Raw genomic sequence first — 22,436 nt, 5'->3', positions numbered from 1 at the left:
GAAACTTTGTGTTCCCTTCAAGCTAGGTGAAGGACGGCTTTCACACACACTTATCTCTCAGAACTGAGCATGTGGAGAGACGTTCGCTCATCCAGCACAAAGGGAACGGGTTGCAGGAGAAACCCTTACTCTGGTTTCTCAGTCTGTTTCCTAGTGCCGGTTTGAAGTGCCTGCCGTTTTCACTGTAAAACCGAGTTGCAGCTTGTACCTCCCCATATATATATATGGAGTGGAGTTGGCAACTGAAAAGAAACTTTGTGTTGCCTTCAAGCTAGGTGAAGGACGGCTTTCACACACACTTATCTCTCAGAACTGAGCATGTGGAGAGACGTTCGTTCATCCAGCACAAAGGGAACGGGTTGCAGGAGAAACCCTTACTCTGGTTTCTCAGTCTGTTTCCTAGTGCCGGTTTGAAGTGCCTGCCCTTTTCACTGTAAAACCGAGTTGCAGCTTGTACCTCCCCATATATATGTATGGAGTGGAGTTGGCAACTGAAAAGAAACTTTGTGTTCCCTTCAAGCTAGGTGAAGGACGGCTTTCACACACACTTATCTCTCAGAACTGAGCATGTGGAGAGACGTTCGTTCATCCAGCACAAAGGGAACGGGTTGCAGGAGAAACCCTTACTCTGGTTTCTGAGTCTGTTTCCTGTGCCGGTTTGAAGTGCCTGCCGTTTTCACTGTAAAACCGAGTTGGAGCTTGTACATCCCCAAATATATGTATGGAGTGGAGTTGGCAACTGAAAAGAAACTTTGTGTTCCCTTCAAGCTAGGTGAAGGACGGCTTTCACACACACTTATCTCTCAGAACTGAGCATGTGGAGAGACGTTCGTTCATCTAGCACAAAGGGAACGGGTTGCAGGAGAAACCCTTACTCTGGTTTCTCAGTCTGTTTCCTAGTGCCGGTTTGAAGTGCCTGCCTTTTTCACTGTAAAACCGAGTTGGAGCTTGTACCTCCCCATATATATGTATGGAGTGGAGTTGGCAACTGAAAAGGAACTTTGTGTTCCCTTCAAGCTAGGTGAAGGACGGCTTTCACACACACTTATCTCTCAGAACTGAGCATGTGGAGAGACGTTCGTTCATCCAGCACAAAGGGAACGGGTTGCAGGAGGAACCCTTACTCTGGTTTCTCAGTCTGTTTCCTAGTGCCGGTTTGAAGTGCCTGCCCTTTTCACTGTAAAACCGAGTTGCAGCTTGTACCTCCCCATATATATATATGGAGTGGAGTTGGCAACTGAAAAGAAACTTTGTGTTCCCTTCAAGCTAGGTGAAGGACGGCTTTCACACACACTTATCTCTCAGAACTGAGCATGTGGAGAGACGTTCGTTCATCCAGCACAAAGGGAACGGGTTGCAGGAGAAACCCTTACTCTGGTTTCTCAGTCTGTTTCCTAGTGCCGGTTTGAAGTGCCTGCCGTTTTCACTGTAAAACCGAGTTGGAGCTTGTTCCTCCCCATTTATATGTATGGAGTGGAGTTGGCAACTGAAAAGAAACTTTGTGTTCCCTTCAAGCTAGGTGAAGGACGGCTTTCACACACACTTATCTCTCAGAACTGAGCATGTGGAGAGACGTTCGTTCATCCAGCACAAAGGGAACGGGTTGCAGGAGAAACCCTTACTCTGGTTTCTCAGTCTGTTTCCTAGTGCCGGTTTGAAGTGCCTGCCGTTTTCACTGTAAAACCGAGTTGGAGCTTGTACCTCCCCATATATATGTATGGAGTGGAGTTGGCAACTGAAAAGAAACTTTGTGTTCCCTTCAAGCTAGGTGAAGGACGGCTTTCACACACACTTATCTCTCAGAACTGAGCATGTGGAGAGACGTTCGTTCATCCAGCACAAAGGGAACGGGTTGCAGGAGAAACCCTTACTCTGGTTTCTCAGTCTGTTTCCTAGTGCCGGTTTGAAGTGCCTGCCGTTTTCACTGTAAAACCGAGTTGGAGCTTGTTCCTCCCCATATATATGTATGGGGTGGGGTTGGCAAATGAAAAAAAACTTTGTGTTCCCTTCAAGCTAGGTGAAGGACGGCTTTCACACACATTTATCTCTCAGAACTGAGCATGTGGAGAGACGTTCGTTCATCCAGCACAAAGGGAACGGGTTGCAGGAGAAACCCTTACTCTGGTTTCTCAGTCTGTTTCCTAGTGCCGGTTTGAAGTGCCTGCCGTTTTCACTGTAAAACCGAGCTGGAGATTGTACCTCCCCATATATATGTATGGAGTGGAGTTTGCAACTGAAAAGAAACTTTGTGTTCCCTTCAAGCTAGGTGAAGGACGGCTTTCACACACACTTATCTCTCAGAACTGAGCATGTGGAGAGACGTTCGTTCATCCAGCACAAAGGGAACGGGTTGCAGGAGAAACCCTTACTCTGGTTTCTCAGTCTGTTTCCTAGTGCCGGTTTGAAGTGCCTGCCGTTTTCACTGTAAAACCGAGTTGGAGCTTGTTCCTCCCCATATATATGTATGGAGTGGAGTTGGCAACTGAAAAGAAACTTTGTGTTCCCTTCAAGCTAGGTGAAGGACGGCTTTCACACACACTTATCTCTCAGAACTGAGCATGTGGAGAGACGTTCGTTCATCCAGCACAAAGGGAACGGGTTGCAGGAGAAACCCTTACTCTGGTTTCTCAGTCTCTTTCCTAGTGCCGGTTTGAAGTGCCTGCCGATTTCACTGTAAAACTGAGTTGGAGCTTGGACCTCCCCATATATATGTATGGAGTGGGGTTGGCAACTGAAAAGAAACTTTGTGTTCCCTTCAAGCTATGTGAAGGACGGCTTTCACACACACTTATCTCTCAGAACTGAGCATGTGGAGAGTCGTTCGTTCATCCAGCACAAAGGGAACGGTTTGCAGGAGAAACCCTTACTCTGGTTTCTCAGTCTGTTTCCTAGTGCCGGTTTGAAGTGCCTGCCGTTTTCACTGTAAAACCGAGTTGGAGCTTGTACCTCCCCATATATATGTATGGAGTGGAGTTGGCAACTGAAAAGAAACTTTGTGTTCCCTTCAAGCTAGGTGAAGGACGGCTTTCACACACACTTATCTCTCAGAACTGAGCATGTGGAGAGACGTTCGTTCATCCAGCACAAAGGGAACGGGTTGCAGGAGAAACCCTTACTCTGGTTTCTCAGTCTGTTTCCTAGTGCCGGTTTGAAGTGCCTGCCCTTTTCACTGTAAAACCGAGTTGGAGCTTGTACCTCCCCATATATATGTATGGAGTGGAGTTGGCAACTGAAAAGAAACTTTGTGTTCCCTTCAAGCTAGGTGAAGGACGGCTTTCACACACACTTATCTCTCAGAACTGAGCATGTGGAGAGACGTTCGTTCATCCAGCACAAAGGGAACGGGTTGCAGGAGAAACCCTTACTCTGGTTTCTCAGTCTGTTTCCTAGTGCCGGTTTGAAGTGCCTGCCTTTTTCACTGTAAAACGGAGTTGGAGCTTGTAGCTCCCCATATATATGTATGGAGTGGAGTTGGCAACTGAAAAGGAACTTTGTGTTCCCTTCAAGCTAGGTGAAGGACGGCTTTCACACACACTTATCTCTCAGAACTGAGCATGTGGAGAGACGTTCGTTCATCCAGCACAAAGGGAACGGGTTGCAGGAGGAACCCTTACTCTGGTTTCTCAGTCTGTTTCCTAGTGCCGGTTTGAAGTGCCTGCCCTTTTCACTGTAAAACCGAGTTGCAGCTTGTACCTCCCCATATATATATATGGAGTGGAGTTGGCAACTGAAAAGAAACTTTGTGTTCCCTTCAAGCTAGGTGAAGGACGGCTTTCACACACACTTATCTCTCAGAACTGAGCATGTGGAGAGACGTTCGTTCATCCAGCACAAAGGGAACGGGTTGCAGGAGAAACCCTTACTCTGGTTTCTCAGTCTGTTTCCTAGTGCCGGTTTGAAGTGCCTGCCGTTTTCACTGTAAAACCGAGTTGGAGCTTGTTCCTCCCCATATATATGTATGGAGTGGAGTTGGCAACTGAAAAGAAACTTTGTGTTCCCTTCAAGCTAGGTGAAGGACGGCTTTCACACACATTTATCTCTCACAACTGAGCATGTGGAGAGACGTTCGTTCATCCAGCACAAAGGGAACGGGTTGCAGGAGAAACCCTTACTCTGGTTTCTCAGTCTGTTTCCTAGTGCCGGGTTGAAGTGCCTGCCGTTTTCACTGTAAAACCGCGATGGAGCTTGTACCTCCCCATATATATGTATGGAGTGGAGTTGGCAACTGAAAAGAAACTTTGTGTTCCCTTCAAGCTAGGTGAAGGACGGCTTTCACACACACTTATCTCTCAGAACTGAGCATGTGGAGAGACGTTCGTTCATCCAGCACAAAGGGAACGGGTTGCAGGAGAAACCCTTACTCTGGTTTCTCAGTCTGTTTCCTAGTGCCGGTTTGAAGTGCCTGCCGTTTTCACTGTAAAACCGAGTTGGAGCTTGTTCCTCCCCATATATATGTATGGGGTGGGGTTGGCAACTGAAAAAAAACTTTGTGTTCCCTTCAAGCTAGGTGAAGGACGGCTTTCACACACATTTATCTCTCACAACTGAGCATGTGGAGAGACGTTCGTTCATCCAGCACAAAGGGAACGGGTTGCAGGAGAAACCCTTACTCTGGTTTCTCAGTCTGTTTCCTAGTGCCGGTTTGAAGTGCCTGCCGTTTTCACTGTAAAACCGAGTTGGAGCTTGTACCTCCCCATATATATGTATGGAGTGGAGTTGGCAACTGAAAAGAAACTTTGTGTTCCCTTCAAGCTAGGTGTAGGACGGCTTTCACACACATTTATCTCTCAGAACTGAGCATGTGGAGAGACGTTCGTTCATCCAGCACAAAGGGAACGGGTTGCAGGAGAAACCCTTACTCTGGTTTCTCATTCTGTTTCCTAGTGCCGGTTTGAAGTGCCTGCCGTTTTCACTGTAAAACCGAGCTGGAGATTGTACCTCCCCATATATATGTATGGAGTGGAGTTGGCAACTGAAAAGAAATTTGTGTTCCCTTCAAGCTAGGTGAAGGACGGCTTTCACACACACTTATCTCTCAGAACTGAGCATGTGGAGAGACGTTCGTTCATCCAGCACAAAGGGAACGGGTTGCAGGAGAAACCCTTACTCTGGTTTCTCAGTCTGTTTCCTAGTGCCGGTTTGAAGTGCCTGCCGTTTTCACTGTAAAACCGAGTTGGAGCTTGTTCCTCCCCATATATATGTATGGAGTGGAGTTGGCAACTGAAAAGAAACTTTGTGTTCCCTTCAAGCTAGGTGAAGGACGGCTTTCACACACACTTATCTCTCAGAACTGAGCATGTGGAGAGACGTTCGTTCATCCAGCACAAAGGGAACGGGTTGCAGGAGAAACCCTTACTCTGGTTTCTCAGTCTGTTTCCTAGTGCCGGTTTGAAGTGCCTGCCGATTTCACTGTAAAACTGAGTTGGAGCTTGGACCTCCCCATATATATGTATGGAGTGGGGTTGGCAACTGAAAAGAAACTTTGTGTTCCCTTCAAGCTAGGTGAAGGACGGCTTTCACACACACTTATCTCTCAGAACTGAGCATGTGGAGAGACGTTCGTTCATCCAGCACAAAGGGAACGGGTTGCAGGAGAAACCCTTACTCTGGTTTCTCAGTCTGTTTCCTAGTGCCGGTTTGAAGTGCCTGCCGTTTTCACTGTAAAACCGAGTTGGAGCTTGTACCTCCCCATATATATGTATGGAGTGGAGTTGGCAACTGAAAAGAAACTTTGTGTTCCCTTCAAGCTAGGTGAAGGACGGCTTTCACACACACTTATCTCTCAGAACTGAGCATGTGGAGAGACGTTCGTTCATCCAGCACAAAGGGAACGGGTTGCAGGAGAAACCCTTACTCAGGTTTCTCAGTCTGTTTCCTAGTGCCGGTTTGAAGTGCCTGCCCTTTTCACTGTAAAACCGAGTTGGAGCTTGTACCTCCCCATATATATGTATGGAGTGGAGTTGGCAACTGAAAAGAAACTTTGTGTTCCCTTCAAGCTAGGTGAAGGACGGCTTTCACACACACTTATCTCTCAGAACTGAGCATGTGGAGAGACGTTCGTTCATCCAGCACAAAGGGAACGGGTTGCAGGAGAAACCCTTACTCTGGTTTCTCAGTCTGTTTCCTAGTGCCGGGTTGAAGTGCCTGCCGTTTTCACTGTAAAACCGCGATGGAGATTGTACCTCCCCATATATATGTATGGAGTGGAGTTGGCAACTGAAAAGGAACTTTGTGTTCCCTTCAAGCTAGGTGAAGGACGGCTTTCACACACACTTATCTCTCAGAACTGAGCATGTGGAGAGACGTTCGTTCATCCAGCACAAAGGGAACGGGTTGCAGGAGGAACCCTTACTCTGGTTTCTCAGTCTGTTTCCTAGTGCCTGTTTGAAGTGCCTGCCGTTTTCACTGTAAAACCGAGTTGCAGCTTGTACCTCCCCATATATATGTATGGAGTGGAGTTGGCAACTTAAAAGAAACTTTGTGTTCCCTTCAAGCTAGGTGAAGGACGGCTTTCACACACACTTATCTCTCAGAACTGAGCATGTGGAGAGACGTTCGCTCATCCAGCACAAAGGGAACGGGTTGCAGGAGAAACCCTTACTCTGGTTTCTCAGTCTGTTTCCTAGTGCCGGTTTGAAGTGCCTGCCGTTTTCACTGTAAAACCGAGTTGCAGCTTGTACCTCCCCATATATATATATGGAGTGGAGTTGGCAACTGAAATGAAACTTTGTGTTGCCTTCAAGCTAGGTGAAGGACGGCTTTCACACACACTTTTCTCTCAGAACTGAGCATGTGGAGAGACGTTCGTTCATCCAGCACAAAGGGAACGGGTTGCAGGAGAAACCCTTACTCTGGTTTCTCAGTCTGTTTCCTAGTGCCGGTTTGAAGTGCCTGCCCTTTTCACTGAAAAACCGAGTTGCAGCTTGTACCTCCCCATATATATGTATGGAGTGGAGTTGGCAACTGAAAAGAAACTTTGTGTTCCCTTCAAGCTAGGTGAAGGACGGCTTTCACACACACTTATCTCTCAGAACTGAGCATGTGGAGAGACGTTCGTTCATCCAGCACAAAGGGAACGGGTTGCAGGAGAAACCCTTACTCTGGTTTCTGAGTCTGTTTCCTGTGCCGGTTTGAAGTGCCTGCCGTTTTCACTGTAAAACCGAGTTGGAGCTTGTTCCTCCCCATATATATGTATGGAGTGGAGTTGGCAACTGAAAAGAAACTTTGTGTTCCCTTCAAGCTAGGTGAAGGACGGCTTTCACACACACTTATCTCTCAGAACTGAGCATGTGGAGAGACGTTCGTTCATCCAGCACAAAGGGAACGGGTTGCAGGAGAAACCCTTACTCTGGTTTCTCAGTCTGTTTCCTAGTGCCGGTTTGAAGTTCCTGCCGTTTTCACTGTAAAACCGAGTTGGAGCTTGTACCTCCCCATATATATGTATGGAGTGGAGTTGGCAACTGAAAAGAAACTTTGTGTTCCCTTCAAGCTAGGTGAAGGACGGCTTTCACACACACTTATCTCTCAGAACTGAGCATGTGGAGAGACGTTCGTTCATCCAGCACAAAGGGAACGGGTTGCAGGAGAAACCCTTACTCTGGTTTCTCAGTCTGTTCCCTAGTGCCGGTTTGAAGTGCCTGCCGTTTTCACTGTAAAACCGAGTTGGAGCTTGTTCCTCCCCATATATATGTATGGGGTGGGGTTGGCAACTGAAAAAAATCTTTGTGTTCCCTTCAAGCTAGGTGAAGGACGGCTTTCACACACATTTATCTCTCAGAACTGAGCATGTGGAGAGACGTTCGTTCATCCAGCACAAAGGGAACGGGTTGCAGGAGAAACCCTTACTCTGGTTTCTCAGTCTGTTTCCTAGTGCCGGTTTGAAGTGCCTGCCGTTTTCACTGTAAAACCGAGTTGGAGCTTGTACCTCCCCATATATATGTATGGAGTGGAGTTGGCAACTGAAAAGAAACTTTGTGTTCCCTTCAAGCTAGGTGAAGGACGGCTTTCACACACACTTATCTCTCAGAACTGAGCATGTGGAGAGACGTTCGTTCATCCAGCACAAAGGGAACGGGTTGCAGGAGAAACCCTTACTCTGGTTTCTCAGTCTGTTTCCTAGTGCCGGTTTGAAGTGCCTGCCGTTTTCACTGTAAAACCGAGTTGGAGCTTGTTCCTCCCCATATATATGTATGGGGTGGGGTTGGCAACTGAAAAAAAACTTTGTGTTCCCTTCAAGCTAGGTGAAGGACGGCTTTCACACACATTTATCTCTCAGAACTGAGCATGTGGAGAGACGTTCGTTCATCCAGCACAAAGGGAACGGGTTGCAGGAGAAACCCTTACTCTGGTTTCTCAGTCTGTTTCCTAGTGCCGGTTTGAAGTGCCTGCCGTTTTCACTGTAAAACCGAGTTGGAGCTTGTACCTCCCCATATATATGTATGGAGTGGAGTTGGCAACTGAAAAGAAACTTTGTGTTCCCTTCAAGCTAGGTGTAGGACGGCTTTCACACACATTTATCTCTCAGAACTGAGCATGTGGAGAGACGTTCGTTCATCCAGCACAAAGGGAACGGGTTGCAGGAGAAACCCTTACTCTGGTTTCTCATTCTGTTTCCTAGTGCCGGTTTGAAGTGCCTGCCGTTTTCACTGTAAAACCGAGCTGGAGATTGTACCTCCCCATATATATGTGTGGAGTGGAGTTGGCAACTGAAAAGAAACTTTGTGTTCCCTTCAAGCTAGGTGAAGGACGGCTTTCACACACACTTATCTCTCAGAACTGAGCATGTGGAGAGACGTTCGTTCATCCAGCACAAAGGGAACGGGTTGCAGGAGAAACCCTTACTCTGGTTTCTCAGTCTGTTTCCTAGTGCCGGTTTGAAGTGCCTGCCGTTTTCACTGTAAAACCGAGTTGGAGCTTGTTCCTCCCCATATATATGTATGGAGTGGAGTTGGCAACTGAAAAGGAACTTTGTGTTCCCTTCAAGCTAGGTGAAGGACGGCTTTCACACACACTTATCTCTCAGAACTGAGCATGTGGAGAGACGTTCGTTCATCCAGCACAAAGGGAACGGGTTGCAGGAGAAACCCTTACTCTGGTTTCTCAGTCTGTTTCCTAGTGCCGGTTTGAAGTGCCTGCCGATTTCACTGTAAAACTGAGTTGGAGCTTGGACCTCCCCATATATATGTATGGAGTGGGGTTGGCAACTGAAAAGAAACTTTGTGTTCCCTTCAAGCTAGGTGAAGGACGGCTTTCACACACACTTATCTCTCAGAACTGAGCATGTGGAGAGACGTTCGTTCATCCAGCACAAAGGGAACGGGTTGCAGGAGAAACCCTTACTCTGGTTTCTCAGTCTGTTTCCTAGTGCCGGTTTGAAGTGCCTGCCGTTTTCACTGTAAAACCGAGTTGGAGCTTGTACCTCCCCATATATATGTATGGAGTGGAGTTGGCAACTGAAAAGAAACTTTGTGTTCCCTTCAAGCTAGGTGAAGGACGGCTTTCACACACACTTATCTCTCAGAACTGAGCATGTGGAGAGACGTTCGTTCATCCAGCACAAAGGGAACGGGTTGCAGGAGAAACCCTTACTCTGGTTTCTCAGTCTGTTTCCTAGTGCCGGTTTGAAGTGCCTGCCGTTTTCACTGTAAAACAGAGTTGGAGCTTGTACCTCCCCATATATATGTATGGAGTGGAGTTGGCAACTGAAAAGAAACTTTGTGTTCCCTTCAAGCTAGGTGAAGGACGGCTTTCACACACACTTATCTCTCAGAACTGAGCATGTGGAGAGACGTTCGTTCATCCAGCACAAAGGGAACGGGTTGCAGGAGAAACCCTTACTCTGGTTTCTCAGTCTGTTTCCTAGTGCCGGTTTGAAGTGCCTGCCGTTTTCACTGTAAAACCGAGTTGCAGCTTGTACCTCCCCATATATATGTATGGAGTGGAGTTGGCAACTGAAAAGAAACTTTGTGTTCCCTTCAAGCTAGGTGAAGGACGGCTTTCACACACACTTATCTCTCAGAACTCAGCATGTGGAGAGACGTTCGTTCATCCAGCACAAAGGGAACGGGTTGCAGGAGAAACCCTTACTCTGGTTTCTCAGTCTGTTTCCTAGTGCCGGTTTGAAGTGCCTGCCGTTTTCACTGTAAAACCGAGTTGGAGCTTGTACCTCCCCATATATATGTATGGAGTGGAGTTGGCAACTGAAAAGAAACTTTGTGTTCCCTTCAAGCTAGGTGAAGGACGGCTTTCACACACACTTATCTCTCAGAACTGAGCATGTGGAGAGACGTTCGTTCATCCAGCACAAAGGGAACGGGTTGCAGGAGAAACCCTTACTCTGGTTTCTCAGTCTGTTTCCTAGTGCCGGTTTGAAGTGCCTGCCATTTTCACTGTAAAACCGAGTTGGAGCTTGTACATCCCCATATATATGTATGGAGTGGAGTTGGCAACTGAAAAGGAACTTTGTGTTCCCTTCAAGCTATGTGAAGGACGGCTTTCACACACACTTATCTCTCAGAACTGTGCATGTGGAGAGACGTTCGTTCATCCTGCACAAAGGGAACGGGTTGCAGGAGAAACCCTTACTCTGGTTTCTCAGTCTGTTTCCTAGTGCCGGTTTGAAGTGCCTGCCGTTTTCATTGTAAAAGCGAGTTGGAGCTTGTACCTCCCCATATATATGTATGGAGTGGAGTTGGCAACTGAAAAGAAACTTTGTGTTCCCTTCAAGCTAGGTGAAGGACGGCTTTCACACACACTTATCTCTCAGAACTGAGCATGTGGAAAGACATTCGTTCATCCAGCACAAAGGGAACGGGTTGCAGGAGAAACCCTTACTCTGGTTTCTCATTCTGTTTCCTAGTGCCGGTTTGAAGTGCCTGCCGTTTTCACTGTAAAACCGAGTTGGAGCTTGTACCTCCCCATATATATGTATGGAGTGGAGTTGGCAACTGAAAAGAAACTTTGTGTTCCCTTCAAGCTAGGTGAAGGACGGCTTTCACACACATTTATCTCTCAGAACTGAGCATGTGGAGAGACGTTCGTTCATCCAGCACAAAGGGAACGGGTTGCAGGAGAAACCCTTACTCTGGTTTCTCAGTCTGTTTCCTAGTGCCGGTTTGAAGTGCCTGCCGTTTTCACTGTAAAACCGAGCTGGAGCTTGTACCTCCCCATATATATGTATGGAGTGGAGTTGGCAACTGAAAAGAAACTTTGTGTTCCCTTCAAGCTAGGTGAAGGACGGCTTTCACACACACTTATCTCTCAGAACTGAGCATGTGGAGAGACGTTCGTTCATCCAGCACAAAGGGAACGGGTTGCAGGAGAAACCCTTACTCTGGTTTCTCAGTCTGTTTCCTAGTGCCGGTTTGAAGTGCCTGCCGTTTTCACTGTAAAACCGAGTTGGAGCTTGTTCCTCCCCATATATATTTATGGAGTGGAGTTGGCAACTGAAAAGAAACTTTGTGTTCCCTTCAAGCTAGGTGAAGGACGGCTTTCACACACACTTATCTCTCAGAACTGAGCATGTGGAGAGACGTTCGTTCATCCAGCACAAAGGGAACGGGTTGCAGGAGAAACCCTTACTCTGGTTTCTCAGTTTGTTTCCTAGTGCCTGTTTGAAGTGCCTGACGTTTTCACTGTAAAACCGAGTTGGAGCTTGTACCTCCCCTTATATATGTATGGAGTGGAGTTGGCAACTGAAAAGAAACTTTGTGTTCCCTTCAAGCTAGGTGAAGGACGGCTTTCACACACACTTATCTCACAGAACTGAGCATGTGGAGAGACGTTCGTTCATCCAGCACAAAGGGAACGGGTTGCAGGAGAAACCCTTACTCTGGTTTCTCAGTCTGTTTCCCAGTGCCGGTTTGATGTGCCTGCCGTTTTCACTGTAAAACCGAGTTGGAGCTTGTTCCTCCCCATATATATGTATGGGGTGGGGTTGGCAACTGAAAAGAAACTTTGTGTTCCCTTCAAGCTAGGTGAAGGGCGGCTTTCACACACACTTATCTCTCAGAACTGAGCATGTGGAGAGACGTTCGTTCATCCAGCACAAAGGGAACGGGTTGCAGGAGGAACCCTTACTCTGGTTTCTCAGTCTGTTTCCTAGTGCCGGTTTGAAGTGCCTGCCGTTTTCACTGTAAAACCGAGTTGGAGCTTGTACCTCCCCATATATATGTATGGAGTGGAGTTGGCAACTGAAAAGAAACTTTGTGTTCCCTTCAAGCTAGGTGAAGGACGGCTTTCACACACACTTATCTCACAGAACTGAGCATGTGGAGAGACGTTCGTTCATCCAGCACAAAGGGAACGGGTTGCAGGAGAAACCCTTACTCTGGTTTCTCAGTCTGTTTCCCAGTGCCGGTTTGATGTGCCTGCCGTTTTCACTGTAAAACCGAGTTGGAGCTTGTTCCTCCCCATATATATGTATGGGGTGGGGTTGGCAACTGAAAAAAAACTTTGTGTTCCCTTCAAGCTAGGTGAAGGACGGCTTTCACACACATTTATCTCTCAGAACTGAGCATGTGGAGAGACGTTCGTTCATCCAGCACAAAGGGAACGGGTTGCAGGAGAAACCCTTACTCTGGTTTCTCAGTCTGTTTCCTAGTGCCGGTTTGAAGTGCCTGCCGTTTTCACTGTAAAACCGAGTTGGAGCTTGTACCTCCCCATATATATGTATGGAGTGGAGTTGGCAACTGAAAAGAAACTTTGTGTTCCCTTCAAGCTAGGTGTAGGACGGCTTTCACACACATTTATCTCTCAGAACTGAGCATGTGGAGAGACGTTCGTTCATCCAGCACAAAGGGAACGGGTTGCAGGAGAAACCCTTACTCTGGTTTCTCATTCTGTTTCCTAGTGCCGGTTTGAAGTGCCTGCCGTTTTCACTGTAAAACCGAGCTGGAGATTGTACCTCCCCATATATATGTGTGGAGTGGAGTTGGCAACTGAAAAGAAACTTTGTGTTCCCTTCAAGCTAGGTGAAGGACGGCTTTCACACACACTTATCTCTCAGAACTGAGCATGTGGAGAGACGTTCGTTCATCCAGCACAAAGGGAACGGGTTGCAGGAGAAACCCTTACTCTGGTTTCTCAGTCTGTTTCCTAGTGCCGGTTTGAAGTGCCTGCCGTTTTCACTGTAAAACCGAGTTGGAGCTTGTTCCTCCCCATATATATGTATGGAGTGGAGTTGGCAACTGAAAAGAAACTTTGTGTTCCCTTCAAGCTAGGTGAAGGACGGCTTTCACACACACTTATCTCTCAGAACTGAGCATGTGGAGAGACGTTCGTTCATCCAGCACAAAGGGAACGGGTTGCAGGAGAAACCCTTACTCTGGTTTCTCAGTCTGTTTCCTAGTGCCGGTTTGAAGTGCCTGCCGATTTCACTGTAAAACTGAGTTGGAGCTTGGACCTCCCCATATATATGTATGGAGTGGGGTTGGCAACTGAAAAGAAACTTTGTGTTCCCTTCAAGCTAGGTGAAGGACGGCTTTCACACACACTTATCTCTCAGAACTGAGCATGTGGAGAGACGTTCGTTCATCCAGCACAAAGGGAACGGGTTGCAGGAGAAACCCTTACTCTGGTTTCTCAGTCTGTTTCCTAGTGCCGGTTTGAAGTGCCTGCCGTTTTCACTGTAAAACCGAGTTGGAGCTTGTACCTCCCCATATATATGTATGGAGTGGAGTTGGCAACTGAAAAGAAACTTTGTGTTCCCTTCAAGCTAGGTGAAGGACGGCTTTCACACACACTTATCTCTCAGAACTGAGCATGTGGAGAGACGTTCGTTCATCCAGCACAAAGGGAACGGGTTGCAGGAGAAACCCTTACTCTGGTTTCTCAGTCTGTTTCCTAGTGCCGGTTTGAAGTGCCTGCCGTTTTCACTGTAAAACAGAGTTGGAGCTTGTACCTCCCCATATATATGTATGGAGTGGAGTTGGCAACTGAAAAGAAATTTTGTGTTCCCTTCAAGCTAGGTGAAGGACGGCTTTCACACACACTTATCTCTCAGAACTGAGCATGTGGAGAGACGTTCGTTCATCCAGCACAAAGGGAACGGGTTGCAGGAGAAACCCTTACTCTGGTTTCTCAGTCTGTTTCCTAGTGCCGGTTTGAAGTGCCTGCCCTTTTCACTGTAAAACCGAGTTGCAGCTTGTACCTCCCCATATATATGTATGGAGTGGAGTTGGCAACTGAAAAGAAACTTTGTGTTCCCTTCAAGCTAGGTGAAGGACGGCTTTCACACACACTTATCTCTCAGAACTCAGCATGTGGAGAGACGTTCGTTCATCCAGCACAAAGGGAACGGGTTGCAGGAGAAACCCTTACTCTGGTTTCTCAGTCTGTTTCCTAGTGCCGGTTTGAAGTGCCTGCCGTTTTCACTGTAAAACCGAGTTGGAGCTTGTACCTCCCCATATATATGTATGGAGTGGAGTTGGCAACTGAAAAGAAACTTTGTGTTCCCTTCAAGCTAGGTGAAGGACGGCTTTCACACACACTTATCTCTCAGAACTGAGCATGTGGAGAGACGTTCGTTCATCCAGCACAAAGGGAACGGGTTGCAGGAGAAACCCTTACTCTGGTTTCTCAGTCTGTTTCCTAGTGCCGGTTTGAAGTGCCTGCCATTTTCACTGTAAAACCGAGTTGGAGCTTGTACATCCCCATATATATGTATGGAGTGGAGTTGGCAACTGAAAAGAAACTTTGTGTTCCCTTCAAGCTAGGTGAAGGACGGCTTTCACACACACTTATCTCTCAGAACTGAGCATGTGGAGAGACGTTCGTTCATCCAGCACAAAGGGAACGGGTTGCAGGAGAAACCCTTACTCTGGTTTCTCAGTCTGTTTCCTAGTGCCGGTTTGAAGTGCCTGCCGTTTTCACTGTAAAACCGAGTTGGAGCTTGTTCCTCCCCATATATATTTATGGAGTGGAGTTGGCAACTGAAAAGAAACTTTGTGTTCCCTTCAAGCTAGGTGAAGGACGGCTTTCACACACACTTATCTCTCAGAACTGAGCATGTGGAGAGACGTTCGTTCATCCAGCACAAAGGGAACGGGTTGCAGGAGAAACCCTTACTCTGGTTTCTCAGTTTGTTTCCTAGTGCCTGTTTGAAGTGCCTGACGTTTTCACTGTAAAACCGAGTTGGAGCTTGTACCTCCCCTTATATATGTATGGAGTGGAGTTGGCAACTGAAAAGAAACTTTGTGTTCCCTTCAAGCTAGGTGAAGGACGGCTTTCACACACACTTATCTCACAGAACTGAGCATGTGGAGAGACGTTCGTTCATCCAGCACAAAGGGAACGGGTTGCAGGAGAAACCCTTACTCTGGTTTCTCAGTCTGTTTCCCAGTGCCGGTTTGATGTGCCTGCCGTTTTCACTGTAAAACCGAGTTGGAGCTTGTTCCTCCCCATATATATGTATGGGGTGGGGTTGGCAACTGAAAAGAAACTTTGTGTTCCCTTCAAGCTAGGTGAAGGGCGGCTTTCACACACACTTATCTCTCAGAACTGAGCATGTGGAGAGACGTTCGTTCATCCAGCACAAAGGGAACGGGTTGCAGGAGGAACCCTTACTCTGGTTTCTCAGTCTGTTTCCTAGTGCCGGTTTGAAGTGCCTGCCCTTTTCACTGTAAAACCGAGTTGGAGCTTGTACCTCCCCATATATATGTATGGAGTGGAGTTGGCAACTGAAAAGAAACTTTGTGTTCCCTTCAAGCTAGGTGAAGGACGGCTTTCACACACACTTATCTCACAGAACTGAGCATGTGGAGAGACGTTCGTTCATCCAGCACAAAGGGAACGGGTTGCAGGAGAAACCCTTACTCTGGTTTCTCAGTCTGTTTCCCAGTGCCGGTTTGATGTGCCTGCCGTTTTCACTGTAAAACCGAGTTGGAGCTTGTTCCTCCCCATATTTATGTATGGGGTGGGGTTGGCAACTGAAAAAAAACTTTGTGTTCCCTTCAAGCTAGGTGAAGGACGGCTTTCACACACATTTATCTCTCAGAACTGAGCATGTGGAGAGACGTTCGTTCATCCAGCACAAAGGGAACGGGTTGCAGGAGAAACCCTTACTCTGGTTTCTCAGTCTGTTTCCTAGTGCCGGTTTGAAGTGCCTGCCGTTTTCACTGTAAAACCGAGTTGGAGCTTGTACCTCCCCATATATATGTATGGAGTGGAGTTGGCAACTGAAAAGAAACTTTGTGTTCCCTTCAAGCTAGGTGTAGGACGGCTTTCACACACATTTATCTCTCAGAACTGAGCATGTGGAGAGACGTTCGTTCATCCAGCACAAAGGGAACGGGTTGCAGGAGAAACCCTTACTCTGGTTTCTCATTCTGTTTCCTAGTGCCGGTTTGAAGTGCCTGCCGTTTTCACTGTAAAACCGAGCTGGAGATTGTACCTCCCCATATATATGTGTGGAGTGGAGTTGGCAACTGAAAAGAAACTTTGTGTTCCCTTCAAGCTAGGTGAAGGACGGCTTTCACACACACTTATCTCTCAGAACTGAGCATGTGGAGAGACGTTCGTTCATCCAGCACAAAGGGAACGGGTTGCAGGAGAAACCCTTACTCTGGTTTCTCAGTCTGTTTCCTAGTGCCGGTTTGAAGTGCCTGCCGTTTTCACTGTAAAACCGAGTTGGAGCTTGTTCCTCCCCATATATATGTATGGAGTGGAGTTGGCAACTGAAAAGAAACTTTGTGTTCCCTTCAAGCTAGGTGAAGGACGGCTTTCACACACACTTATCTCTCAGAACTGAGCATGTGGAGAGACGTTCGTTCATCCAGCACAAAGGGAACGGGTTGCAGGAGAAACCCTTACTCTGGTTTCTCAGTCTGTTTCCTAGTGCCGGTTTGAAGTGCCTGCCGATTTCACTGTAAAACTGAGTTGGAGCTTGGACCTCCCCATATATATGTATGGAGTGGGGTTGGCAACTGAAAAGAAACTTTGTGTTCCCTTCAAGCTAGGTGAAGGACGGCTTTCACACACACTTATCTCTCAGAACTGAGCATGTGGAGAGACGTTCGTTCATCCAGCACAAAGGGAACGGGTTGCAGGAGAAACCCTTACTCTGGTTTCTCAGTCTGTTTCCTAGTGCCGGTTTGAAGTGCCTGCCGTTTTCACTGTAAAACCGAGTTGGAGCTTGTACCTCCCCATATATATGTATGGAGTGGAGTTGGCAACTGAAAAGAAACTTTGTGTTCCCTTCAAGCTAGGTGAAGGACGGCTTTCACACACACTTATCTCTCAGAACTGAGCATGTGGAGAGACGTTCGTTCATCCAGCACAAAGGGAACGGGTTGCAGGAGAAACCCTTACTCTGGTTTCTCAGTCTGTTTCCTAGTGCCGGTTTGAAGTGCCTGCCGTTTTCACTGTAAAACAGAGTTGGAGCTTGTACCTCCCCATATATATGTATGGAGTGGAGTTGGCAACTGAAAAGAAATTTTGTGTTCCCTTCAAGCTAGGTGAAGGACGGCTTTCACACACACTTATCTCTCAGAACTGAGCATGTGGAGAGACGTTCGTTCATCCAGCACAAAGGGAACGGGTTGCAGGAGAAACCCTTACTCTGGTTTCTCAGTCTGTTTCCTAGTGCCGGTTTGAAGTGCCTGCCCTTTTCACTGTAAAACCGAGTTGCAGCTTGTACCTCCCCATATATATGTATGGAGTGGAGTTGGCAACTGAAAAGAAACTTTGTGTTCCCTTCAAGCTAGGTGAAGGACGGCTTTCACACACACTTATCTCTCAGAACTCAGCATGTGGAGAGACGTTCGTTCATCCAGCACAAAGGGAACGGGTTGCAGGAGAAACCCTTACTCTGGTTTCTCAGTCTGTTTCCTAGTGCCGGTTTGAAGTGCCTGCCATTTTCACTGTAAAACCGAGTTGGAGCTTGTACATCCCCATATATATGTATGGAGTGGAGTTGGCAACTGAAAAGGAACTTTGTGTTCCCTTCAAGCTATGTGAAGGACGGCTTTCACACACACTTATCTCTCAGAACTGTGCATGTGGAGAGACGTTCGTTCATCCTGCACAAAGGGAACGGGTTGCAGGAGAAACCCTTACTCTGGTTTCTCAGTCTGTTTCCTAGTGCCGGTTTGAAGTGCCTGCCGTTTTCATTGTAAAAGCGAGTTGGAGCTTGTACCTCCCCATATATATGTATGGAGTGGAGTTGGCAACTGAAAAGAAACTTTGTGTTCCCTTCAAGCTAGGTGAAGGACGGCTTTCACACACACTTATCTCTCAGAACTGAGCATGTGGAGAGACGTTCGTTCATCCAGCACAAAGGGAACGGGTTGCAGGAGAAACCCTTACTCTGGTTTCTCATTCTGTTTCCTAGTGCCGGTTTGAAGTGCCTGCCGTTTTCACTGTAAAACCGAGTTGGAGCTTGTACCTCCCCATATATATGTATGGAGTGGAGTTGGCAACTGAAAAGAAACTTTGTGTTCCCTTCAAGCTAGGTGAAGGATGGCTTTCACACACATTTATCTCTCAGAACTGAGCATGTGGAGAGACGTTCGTTCATCCAGCACAAAGGGAACGGGTTGCAGGAGAAACCCTTACTCTGGTTTCTCAGTCTGTTTCCTAGTGCCGGTTTGAAGTGCCTGCCCTTTTCACTGTAAAACCGAGTTGGAGCTTGTACCTCCCCATATATATGTATGGAGTGGAGTTGGCAACTGAAAAGAAACTTTGTGTTCCCTTCAAGCTAGGTGAAGGACGGCTTTCACACACACTTATCTCTCAGAACTGAGCATGTGGAGAGACGTTCGTTCATCCAGCACAAAGGGAACGGGTTGCAGGAGAAACCCTTACTCTGGTTTCTCAGTCTGTTTCCTAGTGCCGGTTTGAAGTGCCTGCCGTTTTCACTGTAAAACCGAGTTGGAGCTTGTTCCTCCCCATATATATTTATGGAGTGGAGTTGGCAACTGAAAAGAAACTTTGTGTTCCCTTCAAGCTAGGTGAAGGACGGCTTTCACACATACTTATCTCTCAGAACTGAGCATGTGGAGAGACGTTCGTTCATCCAGCACAAAGGGAACGGGTTGCAGGAGAAACCCTTACTCTGGTTTCTCAGTTTGTTTCCTAGTGCCTGTTTGAAGTGCCTGACGTTTTCACTGTAAAACCGAGTTGGAGCTTGTACCTCCCCTTATATATGTATGGAGTGGAGTTGGCAACTGAAAAGAAACTTTGTGTTCCCTTCAAGCTAGGTGAAGGACGGCTTTCACACACACTTATCTCACAGAACTGAGCATGTGGAGAGACGTTCGTTCATCCAGCACAAAGGGAACGGGTTGCAGGAGAAACCCTTACTCTGGTTTCTCAGTCTGTTTCCCAGTGCCGGTTTGATGTGCCTGCCGTTTTCACTGTAAAACCGAGTTTGAGCTTGTTCCTCCCCATATATATGTATGGGGTGGGGTTGGCAACTGAAAAGAAACTTTGTGTTCCCTTCAAGCTAGGTGAAGGGCGGCTTTCACACACACTTATCTCTCAGAACTGAGCATGTGGAGAGACGTTCGTTCATCCAGCACAAAGGGAACGGGTTGCAGGAGGAACCCTTACTCTGGTTTCTCAGTCTGTTTCCTAGTGCCGGTTTGAAGTGCCTGCCGTTTTCACTGTAAAACCGAGTTGGAGCTTGTACCTCCCCATATATATGTATGGAGTGGAGTTGGCAACTGAAAAGAAACTTTGTGTTCCCTTCAAGCTAGGTGAAGGACGGCTTTCACACACACTTATCTCACAGAACTGAGCATGTGGAGAGACGTTCGTTCATCCAGCACAAAGGGAACGGGTTGCAGGAGAAACCCTTACTCTGGTTTCTCAGTCTGTTTCCCAGTGCCGGTTTGATGTGCCTGCCGTTTTCACTGTAAAACCGAGTTGGAGCTTGTTCCTCCCCATATATATGTATGGGGTGGGGTTGGCAACTGAAAAGAAACTTTGTGTTCCCTTCAAGCTAGGTGAAGGGCGGCTTTCACACACACTTATCTCTCAGAACTGAGCATGTGGAGAGACGTTCGTTCATCCAGCACAAAGGAACGGGTTGCAGGAGGAACCCTTACTCTGGTTTCTCAGTCTGTTTCCTAGTGCCGGTTTGAAGTGCCTGCCGTTTTCACTGTAAAACCGAGTTGGAGCTTGTACCTCCCCATATATATGTATGGAGTGGAGTTGGCAACTGAAAAGAAACTTTGTGTTCCCTTCAAGCTAGGTGAAGGACGGCTTTCACACACACTTATCTCTCAGAACTGAGCATGTGGAGAGACGTTGGTTCATCCAGCACAAAGGGAACGGGTTGCAGGAGAAACCCTTACTCTGGTTTCTAAGTCTGTTTCCTAGTGCCGGTTTGAAGTGCCTGCCCTTTTCACTGTAAAACAGAGTTGGAGCTTGTACCTCCCCATATATATGTATGGAGTGGAGTTGGCAACTGAAAAGAAACTATGTGTTCCCTTCAAGCTAGGTGAAGGACGGCTTTCACACACACTTATCTCTCAGAACTGAGCATGTGGAGAGACGTTCGTTCATCCAGCACAAAGGGAACGGGTTGCAGGAGAAACCCTTACTCTGGTTTCTCAGTCTGTTTCCTAGTGCCGGTTTGAAGTGCCTGCCGTTTTCACTGTAAAACCGAGTTGCAGCTTGTACCTCCCCATATATATGTATGGAGTGGAGTTGGCAACTGAAAAGGAACTTTTTGTTCCCTTCAAGCTAGGTGAAGGACGGCTTTCACACACACTTATCTCTCAGAACTGAGCATGTGGAGAGACGTTCGTTCATCCAGCACAAAGGGAACGGGTTGCAGGGGAAACCCTTACTCTGGTTTCTCAGTCTGTTTCCTAGTGCCGGTTTGAAGTGCCTGCCGTTTTCACTGTAAAACCGAGTTGGAGCTTGTACCTCCCCATATATATGTATGGAGTGGAGTTGGCAACTGAAAAGAAACTTTGTGTTCCCTTCAAGCTAGGTGAAGGACGGCTTTCACACACACTTATCTCACAGAACTGAGCATGTGGAGAGACGTTCGTTCATCCAGCACAAAGGGAACGGGTTGCAGGAGAAACCCTTACTCTGGTTTCTCAGTCTGTTTCCCAGTGCCGGTTTGATGTGCCTGCCGTTTTCACTGTAAAACCGAGTTGGAGCTTGTTCCTCCCCATATATATGTATGGGGTGGGGTTGGCAACTGAAAAGAAACTTTGTGTTCCCTTCAAGCTAGGTGAAGGGCGGCTTTCACACACACTTATCTCTCAGAACTGAGCATGTGGAGAGACGTTCGTTCATCCAGCACAAAGGAACGGGTTGCAGGAGGAACCCTTACTCTGGTTTCTCAGTCTGTTTCCTAGTGCCGGTTTGAAGTGCCTGCCGTTTTCACTGTAAAACCGAGTTGGAGCTTGTACCTCCCCATATATATGTATGGAGTGGAGTTGGCAACTGAAAAGAAACTTTGTGTTCCCTTCAAGCTAGGTGAAGGACGGCTTTCACACACACTTATCTCTCAGAACTGAGCATGTGGAGAGACGTTGGTTCATCCAGCACAAAGGGAACGGGTTGCAGGAGAAACCCTTACTCTGGTTTCTAAGTCTGTTTCCTAGTGCCGGTTTGAAGTGCCTGCCCTTTTCACTGTAAAACAGAGTTGGAGCTTGTACCTCCCCATATATATGTATGGAGTGGAGTTGGCAACTGAAAAGAAACTATGTGTTCCCTTCAAGCTAGGTGAAGGACGGCTTTCACACACACTTATCTCTCAGAACTGAGCATGTGGAGAGACGTTCGTTCATCCAGCACAAAGGGAACGGGTTGCAGGAGAAACCCTTACTCTGGTTTCTCAGTCTGTTTCCTAGTGCCGGTTTGAAGTGCCTGCCGTTTTCACTGTAAAACCGAGTTGCAGCTTGTACCTCCCCATATATATGTATGGAGTGGAGTTGGCAACTGAAAAGGAACTTTTTGTTCCCTTCAAGCTAGGTGAAGGACGGCTTTCACACACACTTATCTCTCAGAACTGAGCATGTGGAGAGACGTTCGTTCATCCAGCACAAAGGGAACGGGTTGCAGGGGAAACCCTTACTCTGGTTTCTCAGTCTGTTTCCTAGTGCCGGTTTGAAGTGCCTGCCGTTTTCACTGTAAAACCGAGTTGCAGCTTGTACGTCCCCATATATATATATGGAGTGGAGTTGGCAACTGAAAAGAAACTTTGTGTTCCCTTCAAGCTAGGTGAAGGACGGCTTTCACACACACTTATCTCTCAGAACTGAGCATGTGGAGAGACGTTCGTTCATCCAGCACAAAGGGAACGGGTTGCAGGAGAAACCCTTACTCTGGTTTCTCAGTCTGTTTCCTAGTGCCGGTTTGAAGTGTCTGCCGTTTTCACTGTAAAACCGATTTGCAGCTTGTACCTCCCCATATATATGTATGGAGTGGAGATGGCAACTGAAAAGAAACTTTGTGTTCCCTTCAAGCTAGGTGAA

Source organism: Vicugna pacos, chromosome 22, assembly GCF_048564905.1.
Source record: "Vicugna pacos chromosome 22, VicPac4, whole genome shotgun sequence".
In the NCBI taxonomy this organism is placed as follows: Eukaryota; Metazoa; Chordata; class Mammalia; order Artiodactyla; family Camelidae; genus Vicugna; species Vicugna pacos.
This window is presented reverse-complemented; position numbering follows the sequence as displayed.